The sequence below is a fragment of the Rutilus rutilus genome (assembly GCF_951802725.1).
Source record: "Rutilus rutilus genome assembly, chromosome: 3".
NCBI lineage: Eukaryota > Metazoa > Chordata > Actinopteri > Cypriniformes > Leuciscidae > Rutilus > Rutilus rutilus.
Window position 1 is genome coordinate 57,613,100 of NC_140211.1, and position 27,856 is coordinate 57,640,955.

The following is a 27,856-nucleotide window of genomic DNA, read 5'->3' on the forward strand; positions in this document are numbered from 1 at the left end:
ACAAAAAAGCCCTATAAGTTAAAGGAAAAATAGCTGAGTGGATGTCATGCAACGATCTTTAAGTACATTTATTTTGTGTTATGCATGAAATGTTTGTAAGGTAAACTTATAGAATGCAAAAAAAAAGTAAGGATGCACCGATATGCAAATTTTGGCCGATATCGATAACCGATAATTCTTTATATCCGAAAGCCGATAACCGATATATTTGCCGATAAACCTAAATCCAAATTTTTATATAATTTTTGAGAGACTGATTACAAAACCAAAAGTCTAAACATTAAAAGCAATGTCCCAAACACACAATTATAATGATCTCATTATAATTTCATGTAGCCGATATGACAGACTTGCACTGAACTGTATTTTGCTTTTCTTTTAAAGTGATTCCAATCATATTTCAAGCAATTCAAAGCCATAATGTTGAACAGAGCGCATCTGAAGTGTCTCAGATGGAGAAAATAATCCATTATTTATTAGCTTTAATATATCGGCCAAATATTCTTATCGGGCCGATAACAAAAAAAAAAAAAAAAAAAGAACATATGGAGGCCGATATATCGTGCATCCCTAAAAAAACAGCCATAGTGAGACATAAGAAACTATATAAGCAAATACAGATTGAATGTTACCACACTACTGTATGGTAATAATAGCTACAGAACTCATGCCCAATGCTAAACCCACCCCTACCCCTTCAATAAAACTCAAAATTACTGTAGAATTTCCAATTGAAAAAATGGGGAAAACAAACAGGATGAGTATCATTACAGCTTATTAAATGGGATGGTTAATTTGGACTCCAACCTCTGACATCAACAAAAGACATGGGATGAGTTCGTTCTCCAAATTACAGCATTATTACAGACATGATCACTGATATATTGTGCATGCATCTATTCTGTTGTGCACCCACCCCTCACTCACATTCATGCTTTATTTTCAGACAATTTGAAGATCTCAAAACCTGCGGATATTCAGGCATGTTGCTAGGCAACCTACTCACGCTACACTGCAGGGGAGCATGTGAGGGACGAAACGGCAGATCGGGTGCAGGATCGTTTCAAGGAACCTTGAAATACTATTTACATGCACTTATTTTCACAGTTAAAGCTTTAAATTGAATAAGAGGAACGGACTAAATCAGAATTATGATGCATTTAGCAGCTGGACATCCACTTCCTGAGGTACAGGAAGGGCAAAGGACAATTAGCTGGTGAAGAATGACATCAATTACCATGGAGATTCTTCTCTGGTCCAAAACAGTTAGATAACAGGATTTTTTCCCCCCCTCTTGAAGCCAACATCATTAAAGGTCAGCATGAAATGAAAATTCACCCTTTCTATTTTCTAGATGCATGTTATAGATCTTGTTGTGACCAATTTGTCCATGCATATATACCTTATAATGTTTAATCAAGATAGAGAAATCTACAAACCTATCTCTGGTGACGTATGCAGGAGTTTAGTCTGCTTAAATGCAAGGCTAACGTTCATCTACCTCCACATTTTAAAAGCAATGCTCACATCTCAATCCAATCCAATCAACTACCAACACACAGAAACATCTTTTCTTTTTTTGGGGGATAATCCGTAAAACACAAAAAATGCACGTCACGATACGGAAAAAAACATCTGGTGCAACTTTGATTTCAAGGCGACTTTAAAAACAACTGGATGACCAAGTTTCAACACAGGCTGTTTACACCATGAGCATCAATTGTCTGTTGATTTCAGAGAATTAAACCAATAAGACATGTGCCAAACCCCCATGGAAGTGTGTTCTGGAGCTCAATAGGAACACGAAAGAGACTTTGAGAGTGGGATGTAGTTGAGACATCAGAGGTCTGTCAGGAGATGAGAGGCAATGTGTTCACATGTCATAAAACAACACGACCTCACACCTTTACAACCCCGGCCCTCGCTCATATCACCACAGCCTTTGAAAATATCTTGAACAGTATCGTGACAGGTCTGCCATTCACAACAAAGACCACCAGATCTAATCTACTAACCTCTGAACAGATTTAAAACCTATAAACACAATCAACAATTCTTTAAAATAATGAGTGCGACTTCATGTTATTAATCAGGAATGCATTAGCTTGAGAAACGTGGGCGTCACACACCAGAACTGAATGCGAAGTTTGAGATAGCTCTTTCTTTGAAATGGTGTGTATGCATTAATCAAGAGGTAACAATAGAAATTGAGAAGATTTAAATGCATCTTGTGCTTCATACCTCATTTCACCCGTGGCACAATAAGAGCAAGTAAAACTGTCCTATAAGCAAAGCGTCAATAAAATCACAAGCAGTCTCACAACATTCACTGCAATGTCCACTAGGGTGGTCCTTATCAAGTCCAATTTTTTTTGTTGTGCAAAATGTTAGTGTCTTAACCTCTTAAACTGTTCCTTTAAACTTCAAAATTGGAAATATGCAAAAATGTTGACAAAAAAAAATGATATTTAGAGGTAGCTCAATCATGTGGAAGATTGCCTATGTTAAGCTGTGTGGCGTTATTGTGATATGCAAGTAATATTAAAAGTTGCTGCAAATGAACTACATGATCTTGAAATCAGAGCAACACTGGCATGACAACTAGGGATGGGAACGACACGGGATTTGGGAAATCGACTGTCGAGGACCATGTGTCGACTTTTTGTCGGATTGTCGGCCTTTCTTTTCTTTTCTTTTTAAAGGGGGGGTGAAATGCTCATTTTCACTCAATCTCCTGTTAATCTTGAGTACCTATAGAGTAGTATTGCATCCTTCATATCTCCAAAGAGTCTTTAATTTTATTATATTTATAAAAGACAGATAGGCTGTCCCGAGTCTTTCCGCAAAAAAACGAGCGTCTGGAGGCGGGCCGTGTGCTATAGCTGTGCTAACCGAGCTAACAACACACAGAGACATTTTTTTTAAGCAGTTTACTCACCGAATGCGATCGCGAACCTTTATCATTGTGACTGCTCGATCCGCATTAGACGATCTGCAAATCCGTCGATCTGGGCTTTGTTTATAAAACAATAATTGTCAAAATGCAGGGAACAAACAGTCTTACACAGCTCCGTTGATGCTCTGAAAAAACAAACTCCATCCACTGGTCCACTTAACGCTGGGTTCTTTGGGAATCTGTGCAGGGTTGTCTTGCCCTGGCATACAAAAACACACTTCTTTGGTGACATTGACTTCCAAAACCCGAGCACACAGCGCTTTGATGGCGTACTGCTTTCGCTATCTTGCTCTGGTCTACGAGTGCGCGCGCGCGTCTTTCCGGGAGAAGTGGGGTCAACGGTCAAGTGGCGATTCCATTTAGAAAAAATTGATTGTTTTATTTAAAATGTTTTATTTCATTATGGGAAAAGTGCCACTTTATGATGTGTATTTGAATAGGAAATGTAATAAATTAAAAGCCAAAAAAAAAAAAAATGCAATTTGGAAATCCCACAAGCCCCGCCCCCTCGACATGTCGACACTCTATTTTTTTTGTCGAGTGGAGCATGTGTCGAATGTCGGTCGTTTTGTCGACAAAAAGTCCCATCCCTAATGACAACAATCTCAAAAAAAGCACAAAGTTTTCAACAATCCCTCATTTCTGCTGCTCAGCAGCCAGTGTTGACTTTCTGCAGTCTGGATAGATCCGTCGGTGATCTTCCACCACATGAAGGAGAAACTGCAGTTGTTCTTCAGAGTGTGTGAGATAGCCAGTGTATTCTTGAATCAGAGCCACTCCTCTCTCGGCGTGATCATTGACTACTTTCATTGCATGTATGGTTGCCGGTGCCTCCTGATAATCTGTTTGATTCGGCCAAAGTTCCGGGTCAATTTCAAGGAACGTAATGTCATTTTTTAAACCAAAAAATGTGCTCTAAACCCAAACAATAACCAAGGTGATCATCAATAGAAATATGTATTGATTCCACCAGGAAAGGTAAATCTGCTAAACCGGGTCATGGATGGATTAATTTGGATTTAGTTTCTACAATAAGTAAACTGAGATATGCATCTAAAATACATATTTAGGAATATATGGAGCATATGGAATATGTGGAGATTTTTTGGGAATATTACTAGCCAGGTACAATACCAATTCAGATGATCGTTTTTTTACGAAAATCATCAAAATCTCATAAAGTTTAAAGCTATTGAGCTACCAGTAATTATTATGTTACTGCCATACAAATTGGCATGCTGTATTTTCTTATATAAAGGAACAATCTGAAGGGTTAAGAGCATGACAACTGGAGACTTTAAAAATAAGGACCACCCTAATGTCCACTTTTCTTCAAAAACCAAATGTTACCGTTTTACCCTTTTCTCCTTCTCATGCCTCATTTCCTTCCTCCAAACATGCACACTTGCTGTCACTACCTCACAAACAAAAACCGTAAGAACAGGAAGTTTCCAGCTGCCAAACACTTGCCAAAGCTCTTAAATAAGCTTGTGGTTGATGAGTGAGTGTATCAACTTCATAAAACACGAGGTAAAAACTGGTTTTAACGGTCCAGAGCCTGGTCTCGCTTAAATAAATCTTCAGGAATGCTATATATCAAGCGTAGCGTTAGTTCTGGCAGGTCACGCTAGTCAAGCTAGCATCAGCTGATCCACGTCTACCTATAGGAATATATCCTTCAGTATTATCAGCAGCTATCGCGTTCCTCAGGAGCTCATTACCCTCCTCCCTCCCCAGCTCCTCCTGTCAGGATTTGGCGCTCTGATTCCCCTTTGAATCAAGACTAAATTCTCGAATTACGATGTACATTAAAATATTGACATTAATGATATCTGCAATACATTATTGTTGGTTATTTTCTGCTTACCCTAAGGGTTGTTATTGCTGCTCTTATCCCTGCGAGGCCTCATGGATGCACAGGGAAGTTCTCACCCAGAACAGAACCATAACGCCAATCCAAACGATATGCTAATCGTCAATCGTATGTGACGATAGTGGCAGAAACACAGCATTAAACTCACAAAAGGAGCTTAAAGTAGAGGATGGTGGAGTCGCAGGGGAGAACTCTCCAATGATTGCTCATGAACCGGATCGGGCAGGACAGACCTCACACCTGCTCCAGCAACAGATGCTCTCCACGTCTCTGACACTCCCTGTCCTTTGCTCTCGGCCCCCGATCCCCTCAGTATTGCCCAACACCTGCAACCACCCACTACCTTGTCGCCTACCTGCTGTCTCCGTCCACATAGGTGCCAGGGCACTGTGCACACACTCGTATAAAACCAGCAAAACACACTTGCTATGCAAGCTCAAATATCTGAGCAGACCCACTTAATAAGAGAAGATGGCTCCTACCATGAAATAAGTCCATATGACTCGTACATTTCAAGTCACCTGAGGCCGTACGAGAGCTTGGTGAGAAGAATGGACACAAATTTATTTTATTGCAAGCCGTATATCGCGATATATATACATTTGTGATATTTCGATATATTGTGCAGCCCTACCAGCTTACATTGGGCCTTCCTTCCAAAGATAGTAAAACTAACTTTATCTGGACAATAACTTTATTCTAGAGCTGCTGTAAAGCCAAAACAATCTCTGTTACTTTAATTTCCTATCATCACTGTAAAGCTGCTTTGAAACAATCTATATTGTTAAAAGCGCTGTATAAATGAAGGTGACTTGACTTGATGAAGACGCATGAAACAAAGGAAGTGTTGAATTTTGTGAATGACTGTTGTTCAAATGTTGCGTGGGGCTTAGATTCTGTGCATGCCTAGTAATCGGTCTAAGCAAGAGCTGTCAGGTCAAAGTAATCCAAAGTGTGTATAGGAGTGTACGCAGTGAGCTTTAGCCCCGGCGCTGGATTACAGCACCTGTCCTTGACCCAGAGCAGCCGTCGGGCCTGTTATTGCATCAGTCTGGAGTCAACAACATTTCTGCCAGCTCTCCTTATTCCTCAAACATTTCTCAGAAAAGACAAATGCAAAATGTCTGATAATACAGCATACAGCAAAAAGAAGAAGCATTATGTAAAATCCAGACCAAAACACACCTAGATTCTCAGCTTGTCCCAACATGCAACGCTGCAATCCTGCAATGGTTAGGAAACTGGTGCTCTGGGATCAGGTGTTGATTCATGTTGGGCATTTATTATTGATGCTCTAATTCATGGAGGCTCTTGGATGTGAGAAAATTAGCTAAATTCGTTTGCAACTTATATATATATATAAAAAAAGGTAACACTTTACAATAAGGTTTCATTAGTTAGCATTAGTCAACATGAATAAGGAAAGAACAATACTTCTACAGCATTAATATTAATTTCAACATTTTCTAATACATTATTGAAATCAAAATTGTATTTGTTAACATTAGTTAATGCACTGTGAACTAACAAGAACAAACAATGAACAACTTTATTTGTATTAACTACCATTAACAAAGATTAATAAGTACTGTAACGAATGTTTTGTTCATTGTTAGTTCATACATTACCTAATGAAACCTTATTGTAAAGTGTTACCAAAACAAAAATACAAAATATAAAATCTCAAATTGACACATTCAACTCAAAAGGTTGGCTTGCAAATTCTGTCTATTTTTCCATAGCATCTGTATTGATTCGGGCTGACTAGACATCTTTTAACCTCTGTGGTTTTGCCGCCTCCTGCGTCCACACACACACACACACACACACACACACACACACACACACACACTAAATTCTGTCCTGGAGATTCAAGCCGATTTCCACTTCTCTGCCAGACCATGACATCACTCCTCCAAAGCGTCTCTATATTTAGCTTTTCACCCCCCGTTGAGCCTCACAACTCGAGGCCCGACTCCCTCCTCCCGCTCCTTACTGTTCTCTTTCCCTCAGATGCCTCATCCCTCTCTGATAGATGAAGGGGGAGGGGAAGAGTGAGTTGAAAGAGGGAGAGAGAGGGGGGGAGAGAGAGAGAGAGAGAGAGAGAGAGAGAGGGAGAGAGAGAGGGAGAGAGAGAGAGAGAGAGAGAGAGAGAGAGAGAGAGAGAGAGGAGAGAGAGAGAGAGAAGAGAGAGAGAGAGAGAGAGAGAGAGAGAGAGAGAAAGAGGAGAGGGGGGAGAGAGAGCGAGAGAGAGAGAGCGTGCGAGAGAGAGAGAGAGCGAGAGAGAGAGAGAGAGCGAGAGAGAGAGAGATAGATAGATAGAGAGGAGGTGATTGAGATGGCATGAGTTATGGCACCATAAATAAAAGGCAACCTCCATAAACTGGCGAGCCACTGCAATGCTCCCGATCTCAGAGCTCTCACGCAATTTCATCAGCCACAGGAACGCAGCTCAGCACGGATGACGGCTCTGCACTGCAAGGCTTTGACTGCACAACCAAGAAGAGGAGGGGTGGAGCAGGAGAGTTTTAAAAAGAAGGGAAGTGGGAAGCACAAAAATACAACTGGCATTTGAAAACAGAATAACATCCTGGCTCGTGCAGCAATTTATTCACAATCACCTTGCCTCTGAAGTCCAAAGCGTGTTGGTGCGGAGGAGGCGGAGCTTGAGACGGTGAGGAGGAGGCGGGGCCTGAGACGGTGCGGAGGAGTCGGGGCCTGAGACGGTGCGGAGGCGGAGCCTGAGACGGTGAGGAGGCGGGCCCTGAAACGGGCCTTGAGCCTGAGACGGGCCGACGATTGCCACGCTCAGCATCGGCACACAACCAGAGAGAATGAGCTCTGCAGGTCTAAGCGAAACATCTGGTAACATGTTACAATAAGGTTCATTAGTTAACTACCTTAGTTAACATGAACAACACTTCTACAGCATTTATTAATCTTAGTTAATATTAAACATTTATTAATACGTTATTACAATCAAAGGTTGTATTTCTTAACATTAGTTAATGCACTGTGAACTAACATGAACAAACAATTAACAACTAGATTTTTATTAAAGATGAACAAATACTGTAACAAATGTATTGCTCATTGTTAGTTAATACATTAACTAATGTTAACTATTGAACCTTACTGTAAAGTTGTTACCAAACATCTGGTGAAAGGTTTAGAAATGGTTGTTCTTTGACCTCCTGGAAAACTGTCCTCCAGTCGGCAGCATTCAGTGTCGAGTCTTCGCAAGTCTAGAGAACTGGCCAAATGCAACTTGCAAAAAGCACTGGGCATAAACTCAGCAGTTGGTGATGGAAAGTCCGAAAGCTGTGCCAGAGGAAAGTGTGATGGTGGAAGAAGGGACTGCTCCATTTTATAATGCAACATTGTTCGTTTTTGGGTGCGTACAGAATTTTCACAGGTTGACACCTACTATTACTGGCATATTAAAAATGGATTGATCACTGTGTGTGTATTTAGTGTAGAAGACTCCTTGAAAACCCACTGAACAGCACTGCTGTGTTAGTCCATGAGCTCCCGTGACGTGGCATGAAGCGGCTGGGGTCGCACTAAAGGTCACGGCACTTGGAAAATCTCAACTGGACGCATCTGTGGAGCTGGAAATCTAATATAGAGCAGACAGACGTGGCTTTTTATTTCCCCTGGCCACAGCGCTCCAGTGTACAACTTCAGCCTTCCAACACACTGATCATGGTGTCAGTGAAAGGCTAGTAGAGATGGGCTATATGAAAGGATGCAGTGTCTATTCAAATGCATCAATCCCCGAAATTCCCCCTAAGAACTATTCCAGACAACCAGGAATGTTTTTGAAAGATTTTCAGTTTCAGTTTTAAGTTGCTTTACTGGCACGACAAGTAGTTTTACATTTGAACTGCCAAAAGCATTCACAACGACAACAAAAGAGATGGCATTATAATTATGTACACGTAATTATCAGGGCTGTAACGATATGCGATATGAAACTGAAAATCGCGGCACTCAGATCCACGAACCCTATCCTTCCTGTCCAGATCCAATGCGACCAACATCTTTACATTACTATTATTTGAAGTTAACATTATAAAATACCTAGACCTACACCATAAAACTAGTTGAGGATAAATTCTTTAAAATTGGCCAATTCCGAAACGGATGTGAGCGCTCTGAAAGCGGCACTGAAAGACTGCTTTTAAAAACTTTCACAGAGACCTCAAACAGACCAGCACACAAAGCCTTTCTGAGTAAAATTGTATCTTAATTTTAATCAATCTTTCATCCACCAATTGCCTGGATTTAATAAATAAGTAAATATAGCAGACAATAGATAATCAGGGACACGGAGGCGCCGGTGCGGGTGAACTGGAGCTCGGTCTCATAAATGAACCGAAACTCAGCATACTTGCCTCACAGACCTGAAAATATATATATTGTCTACAGAAAGCTTGAAATCTCTACTTTTAAACAGAACAATTAAAAACGAAAAAAAACTATGTAGTCCGTATGAAATGTGCATTTCTCTCTGGCGGCGTTCACTACTGCGAAGATCGTGAGTCAGCATCGTCAGCTTCATCTTTGCAGCCTGACACTGACACAGAAAAACACTTGTTTATTAATAAACAATTGAAATGTCTCCTTGCTATTTTTGACATATTCATAATCATTACTTTTGCCGGTTCTTTGTGACAGCTTTTAGGTGCTTTATTGGCAGCGCCACCCTTACATGAGCGCGTCACCATCAGCACCGAAAACATGGAGATTTTTTTCAAAGATACATCAGATACTTGTTATAAAATTAACGTTTCGATAACTCTTATCGATTCCTTTGAGAGCACGAGTATTACAATGTTTGTAATGCATATTTTATTTTTAAAGTGCAGTGTTATTTCACATTTGATTGCAGTTTCTGTACCTGAACACTGTTTATTTCAATCGTATATCTTTGTTCAGTCGTTTTTATTTGTTGTGATTGCTATTGTTCTTTTTTTAATTACTGAGTGTTTACTTGTCTTTAATAATGTTGAAATGTATATTAGTTAGGCTAGCTGTTTTTCTATGGTATTTTTAAACCACAGGCAAACGTTCCTCGTGTAAGTGTTCTTTAGCCTGTTGATTTTTGTTCATGATATTCAGCTACAATTAAATGTTTTGCAATAAGACTAAATGTGAACGATATCTAAGTTTTTTTTAAACCTTGTTGGAATCAAAATTAGGAATCGATAAGAATCGAACCAAAAATTCTGCACAGTCTTTCACAGAGTGAAATCAAACTGATTGTAACTAATACTTGTGCAATTCCACACTATTCCCGCTGTGTTTCCATTTAGTCGTGGAGAAGCTCAGAAGTGTTGGGACGCTATATCAGGTGTGTTTGTCTCAGTGGAGGAAGGTGAACACTATATCGGGTTCATCTCATTCCAATTACGTAGTGTGCGGATGCTTACTTCTCTGCCCCCCCCCATGCAAATCCAACAGGCTGTTGTCAAGGCAACTGCAAGTGTCCAGCCCCTTCGCATATGGATGAAGGAAAAAAAAACTTCATATTTTCAAAACAGCAAGTAAGATGATTTCAAGTGTTCAACCATAACTAAGAGTGTTGCTTCATAACAGACTACAAGTGAAGCTTAAAGCAGAATATCACATTACATATTTTGCTACACAAATACAGAATCTGCCTAACATATTAACATAGACATGAGTATGAATAGATATATTTTCATATATATACACACTAGGGTTGGGTATAAAAAAAAAATAACAAAAAAAAACCCAGATTTCCTCTATTTTAATTGATTCATTTTTTATTACCCAGATAACGATTCTTAAATCCCAAAAATCAAGCTCAAGAGTCTATCCTGTTTTCAGTTGATGAATGAAGGAGAACGTCGTAGCGTTTCCCATCCAATACATTCCAATAAGCTTTGTGCTTTCTTCTGATATTAAACAAAGTCTCAGATTTCAAATTCTGCTCATTTTATTACGAAATTCAATCAATCAAATACTCGCTGTAGAGCTTCAGTTCAAGAGGAGCATCAGCGCGGATGTGAACTGATCATCTCTCCCTCTTTACTACCAGCATGAAATAAACATGAATGAACATCAGATGCATGTTAAAAGATACAGCACAACTAGGGCTGCACGATACTTAAAATGATCAAAATACTGCAAATGTACATATCGCAATGAATGTTTTTCTGAATGATTTTAGTAGTTTAGGTCAATGCATATAGCAGAGAATAGACTGGCGTACATGTGACTTGTGTGATGTTAAAAGGCGAAGGCATTATTAAGTGCAATAAGCTGCAGAAAATAACTTGTAGTTGTCACGCCGACACACACCCGAAGCGCGCGCACAGAAAGCCGCCTCTCGGACAGCGTTTCACACACGCGATGAGGCTCAGAATACGACCGAGCTCGCGTTTAAAGCGAAACACACACTGGAATGAATGATTCATTGAAAACGCAATGCGAGTCTCTATTGGCTCTGACATCTGGTTTTCTTTACATCACAAAAAAAGGTTGATCATACGTTCAGCACAAAGATATGCTAAACTAATCAACAGTCCTGGTATTGGATCAGTAACGGATTCAGAATAAAAAAAGTGGTATGGTTGCAGCCCTAGTGATCACGCTTCTTCCTACTTCACTTCAAACCTCTGTAAAGCTGGCGAAAGGTGTCTGTGTTTTACAGAAATGAAGAGCATTTGATTCTGTTTTTAAGCCTCCAAAAGAGCCCTGAACTCCATTCACCACTGTCCCTACTCGCTCTACATCAGACAGCCTCGTCTCTCTTTCCATCATGCCCTTTCATGCTCATAATATTATTGATCTCCCCCCCCCCCCATTCACATCACATCCAGCCTGTGTAATATTCAAGCCTCTCGTCTCAATTCCCCTGATTCTCCAGAAGAGCAAGCAGCATTTTTAACCCATCAGATGATGGAAGATGATCTGATGGATGCGTGCGGTTTGGAGGACGGTTGCTTTCTCAATATGCAAGATTGCGTTTCCCGCTGGCTGGAAATATTCATGATGCAAGCTCATGTCTTTCAATCGACAGGCACTTTCAGCCTGATCAGCACTGTGGCTCCGGCAAAGGCAGAGCCGCCCAGATTACACTGGCATTTCACTTTAGCTGATACAGTCATAAGGGCAGCGAGGAGATGACAGGGGAAGAAAGGCCGGAAGAAAGAGGAACTTCAGGTTTAGGGAAGGAGGTACAAGGCGAATTTGCAATGAAGGATACGAGCGAGGGACATAGAGAGTAATGTAACAAGTAATGCTTTCTCAGCATAATTAACACTACTAATGGCCTAATATTTATGATTAAGTCATTGGCACTGTCTCCATTGGCACGGCCACAGCACTTGTTCATCTGTATTTTGTGCATTTAGTAAGTGGCTACGTAATAGGCAGGAAAATGTGCAGTCAGCAGGTCATTATCTCAAAATAAACCCCGTCAAGGTGATACAAGAGCCTCCGATTCAACTTAGGACGCAGATTACCTTGACTGGGTTCACTTCACTATGATGACCAGTTGACTGTACATTATGCTTTACATGCAGAGCGAGGCAAACTACAATTTAGCTTTAAAAGTTAAATTAAATTGAGGTTGCTTAAAATATTTTTTCCTAAGGAACAGAGACAGGTCCAGTGTAAAGATCGTTTTATAGGAGACATGCATACTATAATGATAACGACAGAGAAACGACATCCTTAAAATGATCTTTCAAAACTATTATTTCCAGCTGATGAATGTTAAAAACGTTGAAAGCCAATGAGAAACCACACGACTTTTAAAGCCGCAGACTTGCAGTGCATGTTTCTAATTAACAATGATATCATCCGTTGGTTTGGACGTCAATACATTTATCATTCATGGTGTGAACAGGCCTTCACTGTGATTAGCTGTGGAACAGTGGCTCGCTCGGTCTTCAGTGCTCCCTATGGAAGTGTACATCAGAAAGTGACTTGTGCAAATCGACAGCGGTGACCATGTTTCCCAGTCTACCTGGGACATAGGATGATAGTACATGCTGACATGGCAGAAGTCTCTAATTAGTCATGGGTTTCACGCATGGACTCTAACATGCTTGCTAACATATCATTGGATTCGCGTTTTTAAACCCCAGACTCCTTCCAAATCCCACTCAAGACCTTATTCCCGCACGCCAGAGACATGGAAAGACAGAGAGAGAGAGAGAGAGAGAGAGAGAGATAGAGCGAAAGAGCGAGAGAGCAAGAGAGCGAGAGAGCGAGAGAGCGAGAGAGAGAGAGAGAAAGCCCAGTAATAAATCTGGCTGATGCAATCTAATGGAACATTATATTAGGACGGGCTCAGTGCTCAGTAAATAATGGAGTTCTTACAGTCAGAGAGATAATGCGCCCACCCTAGGGACACAGAGAGAGAGAGAGAGAGAGAGAGAGAGAGAGAGAGAGAGAGAGAGAGAGAGAGAGAGAGAGAGAGAGAGAGAGAGAGAGAGAGAGAGAGAGAGAGAGAGAGAGAGAGAGAGAGAGAGAGAGAGAGAGAGAGAGAGAGAGAGAGAGAGAGAGAGAGAGAGATGCATGAGCTATGGCAACGTCCATATACTTTTTTGACTAAGATCACTATTTACAAAAAGCATAAAATTAGAAAGAGCGCAACGCACTTAAAAAACAGTCTCAAGACGTGAAATAGCATCTCACTCACAAACACTCGGTCCTAAAAAAAATATGATATATATATATATTCAATGTGCAAATATGTACTGAATAAGAATGACGTCACATGCATTGTAAACATTTAAAGAGTGGTTTGAAAAGAAAGTGAAATAAACTATGGCATACAGCAAGTGTAATTACACAGGAAACGAAGAGTAAAGGAAAGGGAGGGAGAGAGGAAGAGAGGTAATGAAAGAGATGATCTTCAGTTCAGGAATAGTCTATAAGCGACTGGGCACTGTGACTCACAGAGCCCTGGAACAGACGTGCACTCGCTCTCAGAACCCAGTCCATGAGGAAATGACAGGAACAACACGTCGCTCTCAGGCAGGAAAGGTTGGGAGCAAGAACATAAAAGCAACACACCATTTCTTTATCCATTGAAGAATATTTCAGAGTAGAATTGACTAGTAATACAGATAAATCTATATCGACACCGATAATTCTTTATATTCTTTATAAATGAAAGCGGATAACCGATGTATGGCCGATAAATCTAAATCCAACTTTTTATATAATTTTTGAGAGTCTGATTACAGAAACAAAAGACTCACCATTAAAATCCATGTCCCAAACACACAATTATAATGTTCTCATGATAATTTTATGTAGTCTATATGACAGACTTGCACTGCACATGTTGCACTTTACTGTATTTTCGTTTTTTTAAAGTGATACCAATCATATTTCAAGCAATTCAAAGCCATCATGTTGAACAGAGCACATCTGAAGTGTCTCAGCTGAGGGAAATCCATTATTAATCGGCCAAATTTTCTTATCAGGACGATAACGATAACATTAAAAATTAAAACTTGACAGCCGCGCCGGCGCTGGTCCGCCAAAACACTGTTTTACATGAATATTATGACAGGAGTGAAGAGAAAGCTTTGTTTACAAAATAAATAATAGGTTAGCAATTAAACGTTAGATCGCAGCCGTGGAAACGTTTGGATTCAGGAAGAATGAGAGAGTTGTGCGTGAGCAGGAGCACATAAATGTAAGCTTTGTCAGCTCTGTATTCTGCGTTGCGATCCGGTCACCCGATTATCAGCGAATTTAACACTATTCCATTAGTTATTATTCGCCTGGACACGGAATCTCTTGTTTCTTTTCCCAAATCTTCCCTCACGCCTCACCCATTTTCGCAGGGGATTAACAAAGGCGTTTCTTCCTTTAGTTCACCTTTTAAGTAGGCCTATTATATTCATGCTTTCTGTACTGTGGTAAAGTAGAAAACACTGCAGGACAGATAGCCGACCTTTTTACTTGCACGGTTTTTAAACACAGTTTGTGCTTGTTATTAGACTTTGGTAAGGCGCGTCAAGTTTACTTGCAAAGTGCATTTCACACGTGCGGGTGATTGTAGTTTCGCTTTCTCTGGATTAAATGTCTTGCCCTCGTGGAACATAAAATTCGCTCTTCAGACATTTTACAACAAGTAAAAAACCTGAAGATATTAGAAAAGAGATGGTCTTTCTGCTCGTGTCTCACATCCCTCTCAAAGTGCAGAGCGGCAGGCTGTGTCACGCGTCTGTGTGTGGAAATATTTAACTTTATTATATTATTTAAGTTCATATTATTTACTAATATTTATTTCAATGCTTTACAGGCTTTAGTGTGATGTTTCATTGACGGAAGTGCTCAAATAAACACGCATGTCTGTTACGAAATGGATGTTTGAGCCTCGTTTATTGTCATTTTATTTAAAAATGTATTACACACACACACACACACACAGCCAGTGGTTGGTCCATTAAAAATGAACATGTATCGGCCAATACCGTTATGGTGGCCGATATATCATGCATACATTTACAAATGAGCTGAATTTGATTTAGTCTTCCACTGATGCCCTAGTATGACCGGCAGCACAGCACATAAAGTAGTAAAGAAAACAGCAACCCACTTAATGGGTCTCTTTGGTTGGGTTTGTTCCTGACTGCTCCTGGCTCTAAGTCCAAGTCAAACAAGAGCTGTTGACAAGGGTAGTAAACCCCTTCCAAGTCCGACACTGCGGGGGTCTGGCAGACTCTGCTGAAGAACGCCAGACAAATTAATCTGCAGAGTAAACCATGTAAAAGGAAAGCTTTCAATATTAGTCTATCGCAAACAGTTTCACCAGTCAGTGACCCTGCAGACTTTAACTTGCCAGTTTGTCAGAACTCCATCGGTCACCAAACCAGCAAGACCCGATCCCGATCTAAATGTTGTTTCTTATAGTTTTCATTCAGACATGAGTTAAGTCATCATGTAGTTGGGCCACAGAAGTTAAAAAGGAAAGGGAAACTGTTTCTGTTTGGTTTCTTTAGCTAAACAACATCAGGTTCAACGGGGTAAAAGAAGGTTTCAATACATGCAATGGTCACGGATCATTTCTTAAGTACACTGTGCATCTCAGATTTGATTCACTTACAAAGTATCAGATGTACGTACTTTCCTAGGAGGATGAAAGTTACCCGGTCGACTGGCAAAGTGCTTTTTACTTGCATTTGCTTGGTGAGTGTTCATCTTGTACCCGACTGGCAACTGTTGATTCGGTCCTGGGTGCATTTCTGAGGCCAAGCAACAGCCGTTACTCACATCTGTGGCTGAAAAGACCCAAGGCGGTTTCTCCCTCTTGTCCAGCGAACAATACAGTGGGATTTAGGAAGGGTGTAAAACTCCTCCGTCTCTCATTGAGAAGTCAGAGGACCCGGCGAGAGGTCACGGAAAAGGCCTGAAAGGGTGGTTGAATGAAAATACAACTAGAGCCACACAAAAGTAATACTGTGGAGTCCCAGCGGAGCGGGCGAACAGAGCAGGAGGGGCGAGCAATGTGACATTAGCCGACCCCAGGATCTCCTTTCAGGACGGAGGTCAGGGCGCTGGGCCTATAACACACAGAGCTCCCATTCACAGCCCAGCAGCGCACAAAGAGGAAAGCTTGAAAAGAGCTGAGACCAGTCTCCTTCTTGACACCCATCTAATTTAGCGCTGTTTTATTTCCAGGCTCTCTGCTTCTCTCAGTTAGAGATGTGGGACATCCCACAAGCACTGACACTTACTGATTCAAAACATCAACTAGGGATGCACGATATATCGGCCATCGTATCGGTCGATAAAAGTTCGTTTTTAATGTTAACGTTATCAGCCCAATAAGAACATCTGGCCGATATTTTTAAAGCCGATAAATAATAGATTATTTCCTTCAGCTGAGACACTTCACTGATCAAAATTAGGGTTTTGAAATGCTTGAAATATGATTGGAATCACTTTTTTAAAAATAAGGAAAATACAGTAAAGTGCAACTTTTTCTTTTTTTGAGGCTCTCAAAAATTCTATACAAAATTTGGGTTTAGATTTATCGGCTTTTAAAAATAAAGATTTATCGTATCGGCCATAATTTTCATATCGGTGCGTCCCTAACATTAACTTTCATCCCTTGCTCAGATCAACTCTGTGCTCTTCTTCAGCTGAATAAAAGTACTGATTACCACGACATTATAAAAAGGTGCAAAATGGTTCTCCAGATGGTTGTATTCATGCTAGCAGGCATTCAAACTTAAACGCAGTATTCAATTGAATTAGGTGATAAATGACATGATCTTTACGGTCTGCACTACGATTTGCATCACAGCATTTGCACGATCTCAAATGGCCAACAGACATTGACAATGAACGACTAACAATTCAAGAGGAGTCGACTGCTATGATGATGATGACATTTCCTCATAGCAACTGATAAGTGATCTCAAGAATAAGAGAAAACTATGCGCTTGCTGAACACCTTAGCACTGGTGAAAGGTTAAACAATAAAAGTGAGCAGAAAAAGAATTTGTCAGTGTGAAGCTCACTGCTCAATCGGTGATTGATTAGGAGAAGGTTTGGACCCTCCGCGCACCAATTACCCAGAGTCCCTATCAATCGTCCCCAAGAGAGAGGGCAACACATCTGCAACATTTGCTCAGAACTGAACAACAATTAAAAAGAATGACCCTTGTGAAACGAAAGCGATAAGCAAACAGTAACACCTGCGTTTACAATTCAAAAATCGTATCAATAAAACGAGTCGGCTAGTACAAGAAACCTTTTGAGACGGACTGGGATACGACACAATGCCGCCCAACCTCTCCATGTAAACAGTGTTACACACAGACAAGTCATCTGACCGAGATGGATGCCTGCCAACCGATATCCCAGGGTGTGGCACGTCTGCGCACACAAAAACACGGCACAAAACAAGCCTCTATTGATGCTTTCGTGGCATGAAGGGAAAAGGGAGAGAGAACAAGCAGACAAGGGGAGCATTTTGGATTTCCTCTTTCAGCGGCGGCCATATGTCCGTGTGCATCCGAGACCCCGACGGTTCACGTAAACTTCGGACGGGCTAGAAGAGGGGAGAGCAGGGCGTCTGAGTGAGGCGGTGGAGTGAGCTGGGCTGGACAGATGGGGAGTGTGTGGCGTGGGAAGGGTTAAGTCTGAGGAGGTCCATCTGTTGGCTCGTCTGTTGTGCTGACGGCCCCTGATCGGCTCCAGCAGAGAGAATGGACACAGAGTCGAACTGTGACTGCTTTCCATCTCTGAGCAGCTGATTACCCACAGATGCCCAGAACGCCCGGCAAGCTCTCAAGTTCTGAAACAAAACTCTATGATTGCTTTAGAAAAAAATAAAGAAAAAAAAGAAGAAAAAAAAAATAAAAATCAGCCCTTTTCATGAAATTCAATACATTTCTATATTGTTTTTTCTCGAAATTGCTTTAAAATGTGATTTTATTTTAACCAGACAACTATTGTAGTGAAGTAGATTCAAAATGTTCATTTAAATTTTTAATGTTACTTTAGAAAAAAAAAAGAAAAAAAAAATTCAGCCCTTTCATGAAATTCAATATATTTCTATATTTATGTTTTTGCTCTAAATTGCGATTTTTATTTTAATATTTTTAATATTCAGGGTTCGTACAGATACTGTAAAATGAAATTCCAGGACTTTAAGCACTACTTTGGTTGTCAAGGACTACAATCAGAGATCGCACTTATCAAAAAGCTAAATGGATAAATAAATTAAAAAAAGGTACAAATAAAGTGTGGTCACTTTAACCGTTAAAAGGATACGATGACAAAGATAGCGCTTTTCTTATTCAAACTGATTTTTTTCTCTCATGAATATATGATTGAGCTGAAGAATGAAAGCTGTATCATGTACTTGAATATTTACATGAGCAATATCACACTCATAGCCATGAGAAATGCCTCTATATCAATATCAGACGGGTGAGAAAAGATTGTTTTATCAATAAAACTAAACACTATTTTCTAATATAGCCTGTATATATTGCTAGCAACAATTATATTGCACATTTTAGTGTGAGTGTTGAACGTGAATCTCCGAGCCGTACCCAGTACGAGCACTGCAGGAACACATTCCTCTGCCAGCCAGGAAAAGGAAAGCACTGAATGCCACAATTGCAATTCCAAAGATAAATTCCTCTCCACAAGTCCAGGCCCATTCTGTGCTGGTTCTGTTCGTTCAGCTGGCAGGATTCACAGCCAGACGCTGGGAAGGGACACACACACACACACACACACACACAAACACACACACACACACACACACACACACACACACACACACACACACACACACGGCTGCTGTCACTGAGAGCCCTGTGATATGAAGAACACCTGGATCCGGAGGAACTCGAACCTTCCCTCGAGTCAAAACATGAGCCAGCACGGTTCTTTCAGCGAGACTTAAGTGAGGTTACGCACATGCACACAAACATGTCCACCTGGCTTTAAGAATGCTGTCAGATAAGGGCGTCTTTAAAACATTCAGCAGAACAATGCAACTCCTCCTTTCTATAAAGAAAACTTTACTCTATACAGAGACCAAACAAAAAGTAGATTAGATGGACGACAGGGTTTACTCGATAAACGCTTCCTTGACTTCTTCCGACCCTTTCTCTGCTGCAGTGCAGATGGTGTGAACGACTCGCAGGGACGAGGCATCCGGAAGTGATTCATTTTTCAACGAGAATTGGCAATTTGAGAAGACGGCGGCCACTGACAAACGTCACAGGGTTGAGGCAGTGATTACGATTAGTAGTGCGGACGGGGAGCTCATGTTATCACCACAACACTTCTACTGTGGGAACTAGTGTCGTCACGATACTGGAAATTACAACTTCAATACGATACCTTGAAAAATATCAATACTCATAATGCCATTATAGATTCCATGGGAAAAACAGCCATACAGATATCTTTAATATTCTCATGATTTTTGTCCATTTATTGAAATTCTATTCACTCGATATTTTAACACGATTTTATAAAGAATAGATTTTAATTTAGGCATTTCTTCCCATAAAGATTCCCATCAATTAAGCTACAAATATCACAATAATCTCACCTCACTCAATGCATTTATGCTTTTACAAATGTCATTTTGATTCAATAGCACAAGAAAGAATTGAATTTACAAAACAAGACAAACAGTAATACAATAAGAACAAATTAACAATACAAATGTTAGCACAAATAAATACACAAATGAAGTAAACCGTGCCTTAAGTTGTTCCGGTGGGTCTAACAGGTCTAACATGTTATGATAGCATCAGCTATGGCGTGAAAAGTGTTGGTTTATGAACTGTGGTGTAATATCAAAAAGCAAAAAATTGAAATAACGCTTATATAGCTAAAAGTGTTTGCATTCATATTATGTTGAGTATGCTCAAGGCTAAAGCTTTGACAGAACATGCCACATGCTGATTAATGCAACATATGACTATTTACACAACAGGACACTGGACATTTGAAGTCACAAGCAGCCGATTCCTTGTTTTCACATGAAATTATCACCGTGAGCAAAGGTCAGCACCTCTAATGAGAGAAGAAAACAGCATGCATGCACACTGAAGGGTTGTAGACGAGGACCGTCTTGAGAGCAGACGAGGGATTGATGGGAGGGTCACTGAGGCCGGGATGGGTTCTGGGAATGGGGCTTTCATGTTGCAGGCCTACCGAACACAGTCTCAGCCCTTTCACAGGAGTTCAGATATCTGAACAAAATGTTAACAGCACTATTTCCTGAAACCAGAGCCTGTCTAACATAAACAATGAGAAAACAAGGTCATTATGGTCAGAAGCTGGCGAACAAGTTCTCATCTCACGGAGCAGCTCCTCAAAATACGTGCTCTGCGATTAAAGCTCGCAAATCCGGTGTAAGAAATCATAAAAAATAAAAAAAACACATTAAATACAAGTAAGATCTGAGTTGGGAAATGTAATGCTTTCTCTTTAACTTCGTCATGAGAAACTTGAAGCCCTCAGGTGAGCAAGTTATTAGATTTTTGTGAAAGATTACGACAACAAAAGAATTCTTTGGAACAACACGCATGGATGAATTATTCACAATAATACCGGAACACTACATTGAGGCCTATTGTGATTGATTTTATGTTGACGCTCATGTTGTAAACGTAGTGAATTCTGCTGTCAATCCCCCAAAATCAAACAGAGATCAGGAAATACGGTAAATCAGTTCACCAGCAGAGTCATGGTGATTCAGCCAGTGAGAGTGATACTGGTGTAGAGGAGGAGAAGAGATGCAAGGAAGCAGGGGGAAAACCAAAACGTCACTGAGGAATGAAGAGGAGGGGGTGCGGAGAGCAGGAGTGCACACATACAAGCTCACATTTATAGTAGTTTTCTTTTCTTTTTCAGGGATTAACGATTCTACAATTGTGGCATTTCAGATATGCGAGTCTTTATAAACTTATAGAGAAAAATATTGATATTTCGATATACATGGATACTGAAATATCTGAAACGGCCTCAATACTCCTTTTCTGCAGTATCGACACACGATACCTCTAGTAGGGCTGTGCAATTAATTGAATTTCGATTTCTGCTCCCAACGACCACCAAAATAGTATAATGGAGTAAAAACGATTATTTTGCCATGTTCTGTTTTGAAAGAACGCTCTTATTTTGTCTTGTGTTCTGAATGACGCGCGCACATCCGCCCCTCCCGATGCCATAAACTCTCTCAGCTTGAATGTTTAAACTGATAAAACTTAAAAAGAAGTGAAAATGATAAACTTTAGTTACGCTGCAATGCTGGCCCGATTGTACAAGTGACAATTCCATCACGTCCCGACTCCTAAACGTGAATGTGTAGTTACGACGCTTGCCTTGTCCAGCACATTTTGAGAGACAGAGAGAGTTTGTGAAATTGCGTCATGGAGAAAGTTTTAAAATGATTGATTTGATTTTATAATCTGTGTGGATTGATTTAGGCTACTCATACGATCTACATGCTAAAGTGAATCAATGTTTGCGGGGGAATTTCCCGCATTATAAGTGGTAGACCTGCGGGAATTATTAAAATACTCATTGAAGTATTATCTGTTATATATTATTTATTTTAATAGTTCAAAAAGTACAATCAATGTTCAATTGTTCAAATGATCGATTTTTTAAGAATTGTTGAAAGGTGTCTTTGGTAACACTTTACAATAAGGTTAATTAATTAGCATTAGTTAACATTAACTAATAATGAACAATACTTCTACAGCAAAGTAAAACAAGTCCCAGGCACTCAAAAAAAATCCAAGGAGGAGAAGGAAAAAAGTTAAAAAGCCTTTATTAATAGTGGCTTAATAGTAAGCCACTATTAATAAAGGCTTTTTAACTTTTTTCCTTCTCCTCCTTGGATTTTTTTTGAGTGCCTGGGACTTGTTTTACTTTGGATTTGTTCCCCTACCCCAAGAGCACCTATCACAGACTCTTACTCTACCTGAGCGCCTGGTTGAACTTTTTACAATTCTCAATACTTCTACAGCATTTACTAATCTTAGTTAATATTAATTTCACCATTTACTAATACATTATTAAAATGAAAGGTTGTATTTGTTAACATTAGTTTATGCACTGTGAACTAACATGAACAAACAATGAACAGCTGTATTATTATTAACTAACATTAAAAAAGATTAATAAATACTGTAACAAATGTATTTCTCATTGTTAGTTCATGTTAGTTAATACATTAACTAATTAACATTATTGTAAAGTGTTACCGTGTCTTTTTAATAAATGCAACACGTTCCCAAAGTCATGTGAAATAATCGTGTTACATAATCGTGATTTCAATACTGACCAAAATAATCGTGATTATGATTTTTTCCATAACCGAGCAGCCCTAACCTCTAGCTGCTCACTTCTCACTCGATCTACAATTCGACACACGCCTCCTCTCACTCACTCGGCTTATAGTCATATAGGTTGAATAGTGCATGTATTGCACATAATTTTACACATTCATGCGGGTTTCACGCTCACATCACTGATTTATTTGACTACACTGAAGTGGCGCGCACATAAATCTGCATCTCAAACAGCTCGCAAGCACCAAATTGTGTGAATTTTGGGGTGTATTGGGTCAAATACACACAACATGGTGTCAAAATAGCCATCTTGGCGAGTATTCAGGTAGTAACAGTCAGTTTGGGAAAGTATATAGTTGAGAAAGACATGCATGTTGATTGGATGCGTGCATAAGCTCTTAAAGTGACAGCAGCCTAATAAACCTGCTGCTGTCTGTCATGCTAATCAACAAAACAAGAAGAAAATCACTTGCTGCTCTTGTAAACTTTAATTGTAAGCATTGATATTATGTTTTTACAATGAAGACTACCCAGTGTTATTTTATTTTTTTTACATTTAATTACCGTAGTGTTTCTTACCTGAATACTAGCCTACTGTTAGACCCACCTGAAAAACTTAAAGCCATGGTTATTTCATTTCTCTCTTTATTCTAATTTAATGTACTTGTCTTTTGTAAATGTAGTTCAGTTTCAAACAAAGCCTCCCTGTGCTGTGCAAGCTATTGCAGCAAAATTACCCAAATTATCAAGAACTTATGAGATAATAAAATATCAGTATGGCAGTTTTCCCCGTGGTATCAAAAAAAGGTGTCGTATCGAAGATTGAAATCCCACAACACTAATAAAGAGGACATTATCTGACCTGAGAAACTGATCTGCCATGATGAATGCTGGATGGGAACTCTTCGTTTAAACTTCGTAAAGCCTCTACTCTACGGCCAGCTTTGTGCATCTCATACACTTCCTATATTAGAAAAGGGGGACACGGACTTCCTCCATTGTACTGTCACAGTAAAGATAAAACATTACATTTACAAAGAAACCAATTACTGCTCGCAGATTGAGTTGAAAGGGCGTCTATGGAAAACAATGCAACATCTCCGCAGTTCTCCGTGTTCTTTAATCACCGTGCCGGAGAGCCATGCCGCTGAACCAGCATGCTAAAATCATGACTGCCCCGAGGCACCATGGGAGGGCTCTTTGGCTCAGATTAGAACATAAAAATCTAATTTGTTCCATTGGGTTTTGTAGTTCATTGGGCCTCTTGTCTGTCAAGTGGGCTTAGTGTTTATTTGATGCATAGCACGGCATCCCGGTCTGAAGCTCGAGACCTGCAGCGACTCAACTAGGCCTGGGGGAAACACCTAAAAATTTGCTTTCTTTTTCGGCCTGCACCACAAAAACAAGACATCTTGTGGAGATAAAACTATATGACTAAGTCACAGAGTATCAACAAACCAGGTAGTTGCATGAAACGCAATCTAGTTTTGATTTGTGTACTAAAATTAGACCAAGGACAGAACATTGGTCGAGCAGCATTTTGTGCACGATGATTTGACATACCAAAAATCACACCCTTCACTATCCCACCACAGTACTCCTATGATTTGTTCCTCGTCTTAACGTCCCGATAGCCATGAGACACCCATAATCATGAGTCTCAGAGATGTTATGATCTCGCTCAGCGTGGGACATAAGCAGAAGGACAAACGCCAGGCTCTATAGTCTTGGCAGCACATCCCTCTAGATACGAGCGTCTCTTCATTTACTAAATGGACACGTCCGTTCCATCGCCAAAAGAGAAGGAAGATGAATGATGAGACAAGCGAAGAGTTTAAAGCGGCACTTCCTTGCACACAAGTGCTACATGCAATCTGGAGGAAGAGGACCACACCCACAACCACAACCAACCTACAGCACTTCCTCTGAACTCGTGCTCTGAACACGTTCTCAGGGTGTCGGGCCTAACCTGAGTGCATTACAGCATTGAGCTGACTTGGAGAGACTGAATTAAATGAAATGCAATGCAACGCAACCAATGAGAAACCCGAGCAATGACTGCCAGGACCTACAGTGCATCCCAAATCACGCTTGAACACAGTATGCCAGAAGTACCCAGATGGTATACTATTTCCGGTGGATTAGTGAAGAGAGCATCCATGCATGTTTCTGCATGCTAATACTGCTCAAAACCCCCTTGTGCAACAGAAGAGGAATAAAAAAAAAATGAAGGCTATGCATTCAGCTAGATGCAAATGCTTACGTGCAAACTCAAATACAATGAATTCATTTTGAGATGCAATACCTAATAGGCTACTACCACAGTGTCAAACTACATAGTAAATATAATTAACTTTCTTTTCTAGTCTAAAGGTGGTCACATTTGCAACAAATTTCCATGTAAAAATTAAAATAGTCCATTGTCAATAACGTTGAGATGCATGACGCACTTCTCACTTATCTTCGCTTTCCAAACAAGCAGCATTCTGTGGGTCAGCACAGCAAACTCACACGACCAACTTGAAAATGAGCAAGAAACTCCTATTGGAATTATTGGATTTCACTCGTAAACCTTCGCCTAAACGTGATCGCACCTTTATTCTTGCCTCATTTGTACAAACCCTGGCGATGTTGAAACGTGTCCTAAGCAAAACAAAGCTGCATTCTCATCAGTATGCAAATTGCAGGCACAGAATACCCATCTTTAATGTGTCAATACAACGAAACACAGCAACCAACTCAGATTCAAATCAGCCTCATCCTGCATCGCGTGTGTTACAGAGACGCTTCTGCAGCGAGACTTCTCATTTCTGCTCGGTATTGACTCATATTGGCACCAGAACGGGTCAGCGCAAGACTCGACGGTTACACTTTATCTTAAGGTGTCATTGTTACAGTGTATGTAGCAACTACATGTACTTACTATAGGGTTAGGGTTAGGATTAGGATTTGGTTGAGGATTAGTTGCATGTAATTGTGCATAATTTACTGTTATTACTATGGTAAGTACATGTAACAAGGACACTGTGAGATAAAGTGTTACCGACTCAACCACTCAAAATGCAGAGAAGGCCCCATTGCTTCTGTCCAAGTCGCAAAACCCAAATTGTGTTTCACAGGAAGAGCCCGATTGCTCCTCTAATCTCCGTGCTCGCATACGAGCATGTGTACGTTAATGATGCAAGTTTTCTGCTCTCCAACCACAGAGCTGAGCCTGTTCGAAGCACACAGACTCTTTCAATACCACATTAACATGTGGGCCGCCAAGAGGGGAAAGGAGGAGGTGGAGGAACCTGGGAACAAAGCCTCTATAGTTGTCTCAAGCCTGGCTATGAGAGTTATGTAATTTGACTGGCAAGGCTGCGTTTCCCCCCACCGGAATATTGCAGACTAATCTCGCTGAGGGACGGAGCTGCTCTAGAAAGAGGCGAGGACACGGAAAACGTGCTTGTAATGAGCAGCTTTCATCCGTCGCGGTGCCCCCCGTTGCAGTCAGCAGATAATGCTGCAAATATGATCAGATCTTTGGTACGTGGTGCACGGGGTTCAAGGGGAAATGGAGGTGGAGAGGGCCGAAGCAAGAGCCTGTGCTTACCATAAGCATGGCGGTGGATTTAGAGTGGTTAAAAATAAAATCTGATTCTGAGTTACTGCCTGGAAACCATGTGACTGGCATCACATGAGAAGTGGAAGGGGTTTGGGGGGGGCGACACGAACACACACACACACACACACACACACACACACAGCGCGCTGCCGGCATAATGAGCTTTGTGATCAGTCTTCTTGGTTTCTACTGACGGTAAGCAGATATGGCCTGATTTCTGAGGTAAACACCAGAAGAACTCTGAGCTCCACCGGGACACAGAAAATGGAGGACTTTATCAGTGTTTCCGAGGGTAAAAGCGGATCTTAGCTGCAGTTTATATCCGTCAGCCCCGTATGCCAAGCAGAACAGGAGCATTCACTTCTGTGGCAGTCTCATGCTACGTGCAAAACTTCAAGGATCAAGGGAGAAAACAAAAAATTCACTCGAAAAATCTGAATGCGTTTCGGGTGGAACATAAAAAGAGATAAGCAGAATATTTTTAAGCAATATGAAACCATCCGAACAGAGATACACAAGTTGTTATTCGCTAATGCTCTTCCCCCTCCACTGTAGATTTCATATTCAGATACGGCAGTGTCAGATATACCACTGGTTGCATTTTGAGAGCTATGGCGGATGTGATCATCTGTAAATAATGGGGTGTAACGATGCATCTTATCAATATTATGTATCAATAAGTTTTTCACTTTACTTTGACACTCATGTTTGACACTACCGCTCTACTCATTTCCGTCAAAGGGTGCATTCCCTTAAACCTAGCGGTCCTGTCAATCATCAGCGGCGGCCAAAAGACAAACACGGACAACTAGACATGTGTCGATAAACGGTGATACAATATATCATGATAATGAACACGCATGGTATTGTTATTGTGGGCACTTTAAAACAGTGAATAATTATTTATTATGAATTAAAAAAAATAAAAAAGTAATGCATTTCAATAATACTTTTCCATCAAATGGTTAAAATGTACATCACTGCATTCAATCGCTTATTGAACACTTACTTTCTGCTTCTGAACTATTTACATGTTTAACAGCCATTCATATTTTTGTAATCACAGTGGTGTTTATCACAACGGCAAATACTTAAAGACTAAATGGGCTATTTATCTGTACACTACAACATGCTAGACTAAAAGGCCCTTTAGAATGTTCTGTTTCTTTATTATTGTCCGGTAACACTTTGCAGTAAAGCTCCATTAGTTAACGTCGGTTAATTCATTAGTTAACAATACCGTAAATAATACCACATACCAATTATCGCAACATGAAACTTTGGTACCGTCACATGCCTAAAGACAACATATTCTCTCCTGTCCGACTCAAGTCATGTGGCGCAAAGACGACAAACGCTTCTCTAGACTGTTGTCATTGCTGATCTCATTGCACAAGCCAGTGATGATTGATTTAATGTGCGATTATATCACTAAAATTGCAACCAAGTTATATAATACTGTCTTATAACGCACAGGTCATATGATGCTTATCTGTCGCATTTGGCACTTCATTTTGTTAAAACTAATTTTGTGTTCTAGAGAGGAAGGTCTTGGTTTAAACTGTGATTTTTTTATTTTT

The 27,856-nt window shown here is 40.3% G+C and overlaps 1 protein-coding gene across 2 annotated transcripts in view; it reads right to left on the bottom strand.

Moving 5' to 3' along the window:
* ankrd11 (ankyrin repeat domain 11) overlaps positions 1-27,856 on the bottom strand; it is a 152,201-nt gene that overhangs the window by 80,561 nt on the left and 43,784 nt on the right. The window lies entirely within an intron of this gene.